We start from the raw sequence: 14,458 nt of genomic DNA, 5'->3' as shown, positions 1-14,458 counted from the left end.
GAAGAAATCCCGTTTCCAACGAAGGCCACAAAGAGGTCTAAATATCCACTTGCAGACTTAAGAAACAGAGTGTTTCCAAACTGCTCTATGAAAAGAAAGGTTAAACTCTGTGAGTTGAACACACCCATTACAAAGTAGTTTCTGAGAATGATTCTGTGTAGTTTTGAAACGGGGTTATTTCAATTTCTAAGATTGGCCTCAAATCGCAGGAAATCTCCACTTGCAATTTCCACAAAAAGAGTGTTTCAAAACTGATCTTTCTAAAGGAAGGTTTAACTCTGTGAGTTGAACACACACCACACAAAGAAGTTACTGAGAATTCTTCTTTCTTGCAGTATATGAAGAAATCCCGTTTCCAACGAAGGCCACAAAGAGGTCTAAATATCCACTTGCAGACTTAAGAAACAGAGTGTTTCCAAACTGCTCTATGAAAAGAAAGGTTAAACTCTGTGAGTTGAACACATCCAGTACAAAGTAGTTTCTGAGAATGATTCTGTCTAGTTTTTAAACGAGGATATTGCCATTTCTAAGATTGGCCTCAAATCTCTTGAAATCTCCACTTGCAAATTCCACAAAAAGAGTGTTTCAAAACTGCTCTGTCTAAAGGAACGTTCAGCTCTGTGAGTTGAATACAAACAACGCAAAGTAGTTGCTGAGAATTCTTCTGTCTAGCATTCTATGAAGAAATCCCGTTTCCAACGAAGGCCTCAACCAGGTCTAAATATCCACTTGCAGACTTAACAAACAGAGTGTTTTCAAACTGCTCTGTGAAAAGAAAGGTTAAACTCTGTGAGTTGAACACACCCATTACAAAGTAGTTTCTGAGAATGATTCTGTGTAGTTTTGAAAGGGGGTTATTTCAATTTCTAAGATTAGCCTCAAATCGCAGGAAATCTCCACTTGCAATTTCCACAAAAAGAGTGTTTCAAAACTGATCTTTCTAAAGGAAGGTTTAACTCTGTGAGTTGAACACACACCACACAAAGAAGTTACTGAGAATTCTTCTTTCTTGCAGTATATGAAGAAATCCTGTTTCCAACGAAGGCCACCAACAGGTCTAAATATCCACTTGCAGACTTAAGAAACAGAGTGTTTCCAAACTGCTCTATGAAAAGAAAGGTTAAACTCTGTGAGTTGAACACATCCAGTACAAAGTAGTTTCTGAGAATGATTCTGTCTAGTTTTTAAACGAGGATATTTCCATTTCTAAGATTGGCCTCAAATCTCCTGAAATCTCCACTTGCAAATTCCACAAAAAGAGTGTTTCAAAACTGCTCTGTCTAAAGGAACGTTCAGCTCTGTCAGTTGAATACAAACAACGCAAAGAAGTTACTGAGAATTCTTCTGTCTAGCATTCTATGAAGAAATCCCGTTTCCAAAGAAGGCCTCAACCAGGTCTAAATATCCAATTGCAGACTTAACAAACAGAGTGTTTCCAAACTGCTCTATGAAAAGAAAGGTTAAACTCTGTGAGTTGAACACACCCATTACAAAGTAGTTTCTGAGAATGATTCTGTGTAGTTTTGAAACGGGGTTCTTTCAATTTCTAAGATTGGCCTCAAATCGCAGGAAATCTCCACTTGCAATTTCCACAAAAAGAGTGTTTCAAAACTGATCTTTCTAAAGGAAGGTTTAACTCTGTGAGTTGAACACACACCACACAAAGAAGTTACTGAGAATTCTTCTTTCTTGCAGTATATGAAGAAATCCCGTTTCCAACGAAGGCCACAAAGAGGTCTAAATATCCACTTGCAGACTTAACAAACAGAGTGTTTCCAAACTGCTCTGTGAAAAGAAAGGTTAAACTCTGTGAGTTGAACACATCCAGTACAAAGTAGTTTCTGAGAATGATTCTGTCTAGTTTTTAAACGAGGATATTGCCATTTCTAAGATTGGCCTCAAATCTCCTGAAATCTCCACTTGCAAATTCCACAAAAAGAGTGTTTCAAAACTGCTCTGTCTAAAGGAACGTTCAGCTCTGTCAGTTGAATACAAACAACGCAAAGAAGTTACTGAGAATTCTTCTGTCTAGCATTCTATGAAGAAATCCCGTTTCCAACGAAGGCCTCAACCAGGTCTAAATATCCACTTGCAGACTTAACAAACAGAGTGTTTTCAAACTGCTCTGTGAAAAGAAAGGTTAAACTCTGTGAGTTGAACACACCCATTACAAAGTAGTTTCTGAGAATGATTCTGTGTAGTTTTGAAACGGGGTTATTTCAATTTCTAAGATTGGCCTCAAATCGCAGGAAATCTCCACTTGCAATTTCCACAAAAAGAGTGTTTCAAAACTGATCTTTCTAAAGGAAGGTTTAACTCTGTGAGTTGAACACACACCACACAAAGAAGTTACTGAGAATTCTTCTTTCTTGCAGTATATGAAGAAATCCCGTTTCCAACGAAGGCCACAAAGAGGTCTAAATATCCACTTGCAGACTTAACAAACAGAGTGTTTCCAAACTGCTCTGTGAAAAGAAAGGTTAAACTCTGTGAGTTGAACACATCCAGTACAAAGTAGTTTCTGAGAATGATTCTGTCTAGTTTTTAAACGAGGATATTGCCATTTCTAAGATTGGCCTCAAATCTCTTGAAATCTCCACTTGCAAATTCCACAAAAAGAGTGTTTCAAAACTGCTCTGTCTAAAGGAACGTTCAGCTCTGTGAGTTGAATACAAACAACGCAAATAAGTTACTGAGAATTCTTCTGTCTAGCATTCTATGCAGAAATCCCGTTTCCAACGAAGGCCTCAACCAGGTCTAAATATCCAATTGCAGACTTAACAAACAGAGTGTTTTCAAACTGCTCTGTGAAAAGAAAGGTTAAACTCTGTGAGTTGAACACACCCATTACAAAGTAGTTTCTGAGAATGATTCTGTGTAGTTTTGAAACGGGGTTATTTCAATTTCTAAGATTGGCCTCAAATCGCAGGAAATCTCCACTTGCAATTTCCACAAAAAGAGTGTTTCAAAACTGATCTTTCTAAAGGAAGGTTTAACTCTGTGAGTTGAACACACACCACACAAAGAAGTTACTGAGAATTCTTCTTTCTTGCAGTATATGAAGAAATCCCGTTTCCAACGAAGGCCACAAAGAGGTCTAAATATCCACTTGCAGACTTAAGAAACAGAGTGTTTCCAAACTGCTCTATGAAAAGAAAGGTTAAACTCTGTGAGTTGAACACACCCATTACAAAGTAGTTTCTGAGAATGATTCTGTGTAGTTTTGAAACGGGGTTCTTTCAATTTCTAAGATTGGCCTCAAATCGCAGGAAATCTCCACTTGCAATTTCCACAAAAAGAGTGTTTCAAAACTGATCTTTCTAAAGGAAGGTTTAACTCTGTGAGTTGAACACACACCACACAAAGAAGTTACTGAGAATTCTTCTTTCTTGCAGTATATGAAGAAATCCCGTTTCCAACGAAGGCCACAAAGAGGTCTAAATATCCACTTGCAGACTTAAGAAACAGAGTGTTTCCAAACTGCTCTATGAAAAGAAAGGTTAAACTCTGTGAGTTGAACACATCCAGTACAAAGTAGTTTCTGAGAATGATTCTGTCTAGTTTTTAAACGAGGATATTGCCATTTCTAAGATTGGCCTCAAATCTCTTGAAATCTCCACTTGCAAATTCCACAAAAAGAGTGTTTCAAAACTGCTCTGTCTAAAGGAACGTTCAGCTCTGTGAGTTGAATACAAACAACGCAAAGTAGTTGCTGAGAATTCTTCTGTCTAGCATTCTATGAAGAAATCCCGTTTCCAACGAAGGCCTCAACCAGGTCTAAATATCCACTTGCAGACTTAACAAACAGAGTGTTTTCAAACTGCTCTGTGAAAAGAAAGGTTAAACTCTGTGAGTTGAACACACCCATTACAAAGTAGTTTCTGAGAATGATTCTGTGTAGTTTTGAAAGGGGGTTATTTCAATTTCTAAGATTAGCCTCAAATCGCAGGAAATCTCCACTTGCAATTTCCACAAAAAGAGTGTTTCAAAACTGATCTTTCTAAAGGAAGGTTTAACTCTGTGAGTTGAACACACACCACACAAAGAAGTTACTGAGAATTCTTCTTTCTTGCAGTATATGAAGAAATCCTGTTTCCAACGAAGGCCACCAACAGGTCTAAATATCCACTTGCAGACTTAAGAAACAGAGTGTTTCCAAACTGCTCTATGAAAAGAAAGGTTAAACTCTGTGAGTTGAACACATCCAGTACAAAGTAGTTTCTGAGAATGATTCTGTCTAGTTTTTAAACGAGGATATTTCCATTTCTAAGATTGGCCTCAAATCTCCTGAAATCTCCACTTGCAAATTCCACAAAAAGAGTGTTTCAAAACTGCTCTGTCTAAAGGAACGTTCAGCTCTGTCAGTTGAATACAAACAACGCAAAGAAGTTACTGAGAATTCTTCTGTCTAGCATTCTATGAAGAAATCCCGTTTCCAAAGAAGGCCTCAACCAGGTCTAAATATCCAATTGCAGACTTAACAAACAGAGTGTTTCCAAACTGCTCTATGAAAAGAAAGGTTAAACTCTGTGAGTTGAACACACCCATTACAAAGTAGTTTCTGAGAATGATTCTGTGTAGTTTTGAAACGGGGTTCTTTCAATTTCTAAGATTGGCCTCAAATCGCAGGAAATCTCCACTTGCAATTTCCACAAAAAGAGTGTTTCAAAACTGATCTTTCTAAAGGAAGGTTTAACTCTGTGAGTTGAACACACACCACACAAAGAAGTTACTGAGAATTCTTCTTTCTTGCAGTATATGAAGAAATCCCGTTTCCAACGAAGGCCACAAAGAGGTCTAAATATCCACTTGCAGACTTAACAAACAGAGTGTTTCCAAACTGCTCTGTGAAAAGAAAGGTTAAACTCTGTGAGTTGAACACATCCAGTACAAAGTAGTTTCTGAGAATGATTCTGTCTAGTTTTTAAACGAGGATATTGCCATTTCTAAGATTGGCCTCAAATCTCCTGAAATCTCCACTTGCAAATTCCACAAAAAGAGTGTTTCAAAACTGCTCTGTCTAAAGGAACGTTCAGCTCTGTCAGTTGAATACAAACAACGCAAAGAAGTTACTGAGAATTCTTCTGTCTAGCATTCTATGAAGAAATCCCGTTTCCAACGAAGGCCTCAACCAGGTCTAAATATCCACTTGCAGACTTAACAAACAGAGTGTTTTCAAACTGCTCTGTGAAAAGAAAGGTTAAACTCTGTGAGTTGAACACACCCATTACAAAGTAGTTTCTGAGAATGATTCTGTGTAGTTTTGAAACGGGGTTATTTCAATTTCTAAGATTGGCCTCAAATCGCAGGAAATCTCCACTTGCAATTTCCACAAAAAGAGTGTTTCAAAACTGATCTTTCTAAAGGAAGGTTTAACTCTGTGAGTTGAACACACACCACACAAAGAAGTTACTGAGAATTCTTCTTTCTTGCAGTATATGAAGAAATCCCGTTTCCAACGAAGGCCACAAAGAGGTCTAAATATCCACTTGCAGACTTAACAAACAGAGTGTTTCCAAACTGCTCTGTGAAAAGAAAGGTTAAACTCTGTGAGTTGAACACATCCAGTACAAAGTAGTTTCTGAGAATGATTCTGTCTAGTTTTTAAACGAGGATATTGCCATTTCTAAGATTGGCCTCAAATCTCTTGAAATCTCCACTTGCAAATTCCACAAAAAGAGTGTTTCAAAACTGCTCTGTCTAAAGGAACGTTCAGCTCTGTGAGTTGAATACAAACAACGCAAATAAGTTACTGAGAATTCTTCTGTCTAGCATTCTATGCAGAAATCCCGTTTCCAACGAAGGCCTCAACCAGGTCTAAATATCCAATTGCAGACTTAACAAACAGAGTGTTTTCAAACTGCTCTGTGAAAAGGAAGGTTAAACTCTGTGAGTTGAACACACCCATTACAAAGTAGTTTCTGAGAATGATTCTGTGTAGTTTTGAAACGGGGTTATTTCAATTTCTAAGATTGGCCTCAAATCGCAGGAAATCTCCACTTGCAATTTCCACAAAAAGAGTGTTTCAAAACTGATCTTTCTAAAGGAAGGTTTAACTCTGTGAGTTGAACACACACCACACAAAGAAGTTACTGAGAATTCTTCTTTCTTGCAGTATATGAAGAAATCCCGTTTCCAACGAAGGCCACAAAGAGGTCTAAATATCCACTTGCAGACTTAAGAAACAGAGTGTTTCCAAACTGCTCTATGAAAAGAAAGGTTAAACTCTGTGAGTTGAACACACCCATTACAAAGTAGTTTCTGAGAATGATTCTGTGTAGTTTTGAAACGGGGTTCTTTCAATTTCTAAGATTGGCCTCAAATCGCAGGAAATCTCCACTTGCAATTTCCACAAAAAGAGTGTTTCAAAACTGATCTTTCTAAAGGAAGGTTTAACTCTGTGAGTTGAACACACACCACACAAAGAAGTTACTGAGAATTCTTCTTTCTTGCAGTATATGAAGAAATCCCGTTTCCAACGAAGGCCACAAAGAGGTCTAAATATCTACTTGCAGACTTAAGAAACAGAGTGTTTCCAAACTGCTCTATGAAAAGAAAGGTTAAACTCTGTGAGTTGAACACATCCAGTACAAAGTAGTTTCTGAGAATGATTCTGTCTAGTTTTTAAACGAGGATATTGCCATTTCTAAGATTGGCCTCAAATCTCTTGAAATCTCCACTTGCAAATTCCACAAAAAGAGTGTTTCAAAACTGCTCTGTCTAAAGGAACGTTCAGCTCTGTGAGTTGAATACAAACAACGCAAAGTAGTTGCTGAGAATTCTTCTGTCTAGCATTCTATGAAGAAATCCCGTTTCCAACGAAGGCCTCAACCAGGTCTAAATATCCACTTGCAGACTTAACAAACAGAGTGTTTTCAAACTGCTCTGTGAAAAGAAAGGTTAAACTCTGTGAGTTGAACACACCCATTACAAAGTAGTTTCGGAGAATGATTCTGTGTAGTTTTGAAAGGGGGTTATTTCAATTTCTAAGATTGGCCTCAAATCGCAGGAAATCTCCACTTGCAATTTCCACAAAAAGAGTGTTTCAAAACTGATCTTTCTAAAGGAAGGTTTAACTCTGTGAGTTGAACACACACCACACAAAGAAGTTACTGAGAATTCTTCTTTCTTGCAGTATATGAAGAAATCCTGTTTCCAACGAAGGCCACAAACAGGTCTAAATATCCACTTGCAGACTTAAGAAACAGAGTGTTTCCAAACTGCTCTATGAAAAGAAAGGTTAAACTCTGTGAGTTGAACACATCCAGTACAAAGTAGTTTCTGAGAATGATTCTGTCTAGTTTTTAAACGAGGATATTGCCATTTCTAAGATTGGCCTCAAATCTCTTGAAATCTCCACTTGCAAATTCCACAAAAAGAGTGTTTCAAAACTGCTCTGTCTAAAGGAACGTTCAGCTCTGTGAGTTGAATACAAACAAGGCAAAGAAGTTACTGAGAATTCTTCTGTCTAGCATTCTATGAAGAAATCCCGTTTCCAACGAAGGCCTCAACCAGGTCTAAATATCCCATTGCAGACTTAACAAACAGAGTGTTTTCAAACTGCTCTATGAAAAGAAAGGTTAAACTCTGTGAGTTGAACACACCCATTACAAAGTAGTTTCTGAGAATGATTCTGTGTAGTTTTGAAACGGGGTTATTTCAATTTCTAAGATTGGCCTCAAATCGCAGGAAATCTCCACTTGCAATTTCCACAAAAAGAGTGTTTCAAAACTGATCTTTCTAAAGGAAGGTTTAACTCTGTGAGTTGAACACACACCACACAAAGAAGTTACTGAGAATTCTTCTTTCTTGCAGTATATGAAGAAATCCCGTTTCCAACGAAGGCCACAAAGAGGTCTAAATATCCACTTGCAGACTTAAGAAACAGAGTGTTTCCAAACTGCTCTATGAAAAGAAAGGTTAAACTCTGTGAGTTGAACACACCCATTACAAAGTAGTTTCTGAGAATGATTCTGTGTAGTTTTGAAACGGGGTTATTTCAATTTGTAAGATTGGCCTCAAATCGCAGGAAATCTCCACTTGCAATTTCCACAAAAAGAGTGTTTCAAAACTGATCTTTCTAAAGGAAGGTTTAACTCTGTGAGTTGAACACACACCACACAAAGAAGTTACTGAGAATTCTTCTTTCTTGCAGTATATGAAGAAATCCCGTTTCCAACGAAGGCCACAAAGAGGTCTAAATATCCACTTGCAGACTTAAGAAACAGAGTGTTTCCAAACTGCTCTATGAAAAGAAAGGTTAAACTCTGTGAGTTGAACACATCCAGTACAAAGTAGTTTCTGAGAATGATTCTGTCTAGTTTTTAAACGAGGATATTGCCATTTCTAAGATTGGCCTCAAATCTCTTGAAATCTCCACTTGCAAATTCCACAAAAAGAGTGTTTCAAAACTGCTCTGTCTAAAGGAACGTTCAGCTCTGTGAGTTGAATACAAACAACGCAAAGTAGTTGCTGAGAATTCTTCTGTCTAGCATTCTATGAAGAAATCCCGTTTCCAACGAAGGCCTCAACCAGGTCTAAATATCCACTTGCAGACTTAACAAAAAGAGTGTTTTCAAACTGCTCTGTGAAAAGAAAGGTTAAACTCTGTGAGTTGAACACACCCATTACAAAGTAGTTTCTGAGAATGATTCTGTGTAGTTTTGAAAGGGGGTTATTTCAATTTCTAAGATTAGCCTCAAATCGCAGGAAATCTCCACTTGCAATTTCCACAAAAAGAGTGTTTCAAAACTGATCTTTCTAAAGGAAGGTTTAACTCTGTGAGTTGAACACACACCACACAAAGAAGTTACTGAGAATTCTTCTTTCTTGCAGTATATGAAGAAATCCTGTTTCCAACGAAGGCCACCAACAGGTCTAAATATCCACTTGCAGACTTAAGAAACAGAGTGTTTCCAAACTGCTCTATGAAAAGAAAGGTTAAACTCTGTGAGTTGAACACATCCAGTACAAAGTAGTTTCTGAGAATGATTCTGTCTAGTTTTTAAACGAGGATATTGCCATTTCTAAGATTGGCCTCAAATCTCCTGAAATCTCCACTTGCAAATTCCACAAAAAGAGTGTTTCAAAACTGCTCTGTCTAAAGGAACGTTCAGCTCTGTGAGTTGAATACAAACAACGCAAAGAAGTTACTGAGAATTCTTCTGTCTAGCATTCTATGAAGAAATCCCGTTTCCAAAGAAGGCCTCAACCAGGTCTAAATATCCAATTGCAGACTTAACAAACAGAGTGTTTCCAAACTGCTCTATGAAAAGAAAGGTTAAACTCTGTGAGTTGAACACACCCATTACAAAGTAGTTTCTGAGAATGATTCTGTGTAGTTTTGAAACGGGGTTCTTTCAATTTCTAAGATTGGCCTCAAATCGCAGGAAATCTCCACTTGCAATTTCCACAAAAAGAGTGTTTCAAAACTGATCTTTCTAAAGGAAGGTTTAACTCTGTGAGTTGAACACACACCACACAAAGAAGTTACTGAGAATTCTTCTTTCTTGCAGTATATGAAGAAATCCCGTTTCCAACGAAGGCCACAAAGAGGTCTAAATATTCACTTGCAGACTTAACAAACAGAGTGTTTCCAAACTGCTCTATGAAAAGAAAGGTTAAACTCTGTGAGTTGAACACATCCAGTACAAAGTAGTTTCTGAGAATGATTCTGTCTAGTTTTTAAACGAGGATATTGCCATTTCTAAGATTGGCCTCAAATCTCTTGAAATCTCCACTTGCAAATTCCACAAAAAGAGTGTTTCAAAACTGCTCTGTCTAAAGGAACGTTCAGCTCTGTGAGTTGAATACAAACAACGCAAAGAAGTTACTGAGAATTCTTCTGTCTAGCATTCTATGAAGAAATCCCGTTTCCAACGAAGGCCTCAACCAGGTCTAAATATCCACTTGCAGACTTAACAAACAGAGTGTTTTCAAACTGCTCTATGAAAAGAAAGGTTAAACTCTGTGAGTTGAACACACCCATTACAAAGTAGTTTCTGAGAATGATTCTGTGTAGTTTTGAAACGGGGTTCTTTCAATTTCTAAGATTGGCCTCAAATCGCAGGAAATCTCCACTTGCAATTTCCACAAAAAGAGTGTTTCAAAACTGATCTTTCTAAAGGAAGGTTTAACTCTGTGAGTTGAACACACACCACACAAAGAAGTTACTGAGAATTCTTCTTTCTTGCAGTATATGAAGAAATCCCGTTTCCAACGAAGGCCACAAAGAGGTCTAAATATCCACTTGCAGACTTAAGAAACAGAGTGTTTCCAAACTGCTCTATGAAAAGAAAGGTTAAACTCTGTGAGTTGAACACACCCATTACAAAGTAGTTTCTGAGAATGATTCTGTGTAGTTTTGAAACGGGGTTCTTTCAATTTCTAAGATTGGCCTCAAATCGCAGGAAATCTCCACTTGCAATTTCCACAAAAAGAGTGTTTCAAAACTGATCTTTCTAAAGGAAGGTTTAACTCTGTGAGTTGAACACACACCACACAAAGAAGTTACTGAGAATTCTTCTTTCTTGCAGTATATGAAGAAATCCCGTTTCCAACGAAGGCCACAAAGAGGTCTAAATATCCACTTGCAGACTTAAGAAACAGAGTGTTTCCAAACTGCTCTATGAAAAGAAAGGTTAAACTCTGTGAGTTGAACACATCCAGTACAAAGTAGTTTCTGAGAATGATTCTGTCTAGTTTTTAAACGAGGATATTGCCATTTCTAAGATTGGCCTCAAATCTCTTGAAATCTCCACTTGCAAATTCCACAAAAAGAGTGTTTCAAAACTGCTCTGTCTAAAGGAACGTTCAGCTCTGTGAGTTGAATACAAACAAGGCAAAGAAGTTACTGAGAATTCTTCTGTCTAGCATTCTATGAAGAAATCCCGTTTCCAATGATGGCCTCAACCAGGTCTAAATATCCAATTTCAGACTTAACAAACAGAGTGTTTTCAAACTGCTCTATGAAAAGAAAGGTTAAACTCTGTGAGTTGAACACACCCATTACAAAGTAGTTTCTGAGAATGATTCTGTGTAGTTTTGAAACGGGGTTATTTCAATTTCTAAGATTGGCCTCAAATCGCAGGAAATCTCCACTTGCAATTTCCACAAAAAGAGTGTTTCAAAACTGATCTTTCTAAAGGAAGGTTTAACTCTGTGAGTTGAACACACACCACACAAAGAAGTTACTGAGAATTCTTCTTTCTTGCAGTATATGAAGAAATCCCGTTTCCAACGAAGGCCACAAAGAGGTCTATATATCTACTTGCAGACTTAAGAAACAGAGTGTTTCCAAACTGCTCTATGAAAAGAAAGGTTAAACTGCGAGTTGAACACACCCATTACAAAGTAGTTTCTGAGAATGATTCTGTGTAGTTTTGAAACGGGGTTATTTCAATTTCTAAGATTGGCCTCAAATCGCAGGAAATCTCCACTTGCAATTTCCACAAAAAGAGTGTTTCAAAACTGATCTTTCTAAAGGAAGGTTTAACTCTGTGAGTTGAACACACACCACACAAAGAAGTTACTGAGAATTCTTCTTTCTTGCAGTATATGAAGAAATCCCGTTTCCAACGAAGGCCACAAAGAGGTCTAAATATCCACTTGCAGACTTAAGAAACAGAGTGTTTCCAAACTGCTCTATGAAAAGAAAGGTTAAACTCTGTGAGTTGAACACATCCAGTACAAAGTAGTTTCTGAGAATGATTCTGTCTAGTTTTTAAACGAGGATATTGCCATTTCTAAGTTTGGCCTCAAATCTCTTGAAATCTCCACTTGCAAATTCCACAAAAAGAGTGTTTCAAAACTGCTCTGTCTAAAGGAACGTTCAGCTCTGTGAGTTGAATACAAACAACGCAAAGTAGTTGCTGAGAATTCTTCTGTCTAGCATTCTATGAAGAAATCCCGTTTCCAACGAAGGCCTCAACCAGGTCTAAATATCCACTTGCAGACTTAACAAACAGAGTGTTTTCAAACTGCTCTGTGAAAAGAAAGGTTAAACTCTGTGAGTTGAACACACCCATTACAAAGTAGTTTCTGAGAATGATTCTGTGTAGTTTTGAAAGGGGATTATTTCAATTTCTAAGATTGGCCTCAAATCGCAGGAAATCTCCACTTGCAATTTCCACAAAAAGAGTGTTTCAAAACTGATCTTTCTAAAGGAAGGTTTAACTCTGTGAGTTGAACACACACCACACAAAGAAGTTACTGAGAATTCTTCTTTCTTGCAGTATATGAAGAAATCCTGTTTCCAACGAAGGCCACAAACAGGTCTAAATATCCACTTGCAGACTTAACAAACAGAGTGTTTCCAAACTGCTCTATGAAAAGAAAGGTTAAACTCTGTGAGTTGAACACATCCAGTACAAAGTAGTTTCTGAGAATGATTCTGTCTAGTTTTTAAACGAGGATATTGCCATTTCTAAGATTGGCCTCAAATCTCTTGAAATCTCCACTTGCAAATTCCACAAAAAGAGTGTTTCAAAACTGCTCTGTCTAAAGGAACGTTCAGCTCTGTGAGTTGAATACAAACAAGGCAAAGAAGTTACTGAGAATTCTTCTGTCTAGCATTCTATGAAGAAATCCCGTTTCCAACGAAGGCCTCAACCAGGTCTAAATATCCCATTGCAGACTTAACAAACAGAGTGTTTTCAAACTGCTCTATGAAAAGAAAGGTTAAACTCTGTGAGGTGAACACACCCATTACAAAGTAGTTTCTGAGAATGATTCTGTGTAGTTTTGAAACGGGGTTATTTCAATTTCTAAGATTGGCCTCAAATCGCAGGAAATCTCCACTTGCAATTTCCACAAAAAGAGTGTTTCAAAACTGATCTTTCTAAAGGAAGGTTTAACTCTGTGAGTTGAACACACACCACACAAAGAAGTTACTGAGAATTCTTCTTTCTTGCAGTATATGAAGAAATCCCGTTTCCAACGAAGGCCACAAAGAGGTCTAAATATCCACTTGCAGACTTAAGAAACAGAGTGTTTCCAAACTGCTCTATGAAAAGAAAGGTTAAACTCTGTGAGTTGAACACAACCATTACATAGTAGTTTCTGAGAATGATTCTGTGTAGTTTTGAAACGGGGTTCTTTCAATTTCTAAGATTGGCCTCAAATCGCAGGAAATCTCCACTTGCAATTTCCACAAAAAGAGTGTTTCAAAACTGATCTTTCTAAAGGAAGGTTTAACTCTGTGAGTTGAACACACACCACACAAAGAAGTTACTGAGAATTCTTCTTTCTTGCAGTATATGAAGAAATCCCGTTTCCAACGAAGGCCACAAAGAGGTCTAAATATCCACTTGCAGACTTAAGAAACAGAGTGTTTCCAAACTGCTCTATGAAAAGAAAGGTTAAACTCTGTGAGTTGAACACATCCAGTACAAAGTAGTTTCTCAGAATGATTCTGTCTAGTTTTTAAACGAGGATATTGCCATTTCTAAGATTGGCCTCAAATCTCTTGAAATCTCCACTTGCAAATTCCACAAAAAGAGTGTTTCAAAACTGCTCTGTCTAAAGGAACGTTCAGCTCTGTGAGTTGAATACAAACAACGCAAAGTAGTTGCTGAGAATTCTTCTGTCTAGCATTCTATGAAGAAATCCCGTTTCCAACGAAGGCCTCAACCAGGTCTAAATATCCCATTGCAGACTTAACAAACAGAGTGTTTTCAAACTGCTCTATGAAAAGAAAGGTTAAACTCTGTGAGTTGAACACACCCATTACAAAGTAGTTTCTGAGAATGATTCTGTGTAGTTTTGAAACGGGGTTATTTCAATTTCTAAGATTGGCCTCAAATCGCAGGAAATCTCCACTTGCAATTTCCACAAAAAGAGTGTTTCAAAACTGATCTTTCTAAAGGAAGGTTTAACTCTGTGAGTTGAACACACACCACACAAAGAAGTTACTGAGAATTCTTCTTTCTTGCAGTATATGAAGAAATCCCGTTTCCAACGAAGGCCACAAAGAGGTCTAAATATCCACTTGCAGACTTAAGAAACAGAGTGTTTCCAAACTGCTCTATGAAAAGAAAGGTTAAACTCTGTGAGTTGAACACACCCATTACAAAGTAGTTTCTGAGAATGATTCTGTGTAGTTTTGAAACGGGGTTATTTCAATTTCTAAGATTGGCCTCAAATCGCAGGAAATCTCCACTTGCAATTTCCACAAAAAGAGTGTTTCAAAACTGATCTTTCTAAAGGAAGGTTTAACTCTGTGAGTTGAACACACACCACACAAAGAAGTTACTGAGAATTCTTCTTTCTTGCAGTATATGAAGAAATCCTGTTTCCAACGAAGGCCACCAACAGGTCTAAATATCCACTTGCAGACTTAAGAAACAGAGTGTTTCCAAACTGCTCTATGAAAAGAAAGGTTAAACTCTGTGAGTTGAACACATCCAGTACAAAGTAGTTTCTGAGAATGATTCTGTCTAGTTTTTAAACGAGGATATTT

The sequence above is a fragment of the Pan paniscus genome, chromosome 10, assembly GCF_029289425.2.
Source record: "Pan paniscus chromosome 10, NHGRI_mPanPan1-v2.0_pri, whole genome shotgun sequence".
NCBI lineage: Eukaryota > Metazoa > Chordata > Mammalia > Primates > Hominidae > Pan > Pan paniscus.
Note: the sequence above shows the minus strand (reverse complement) of the source record.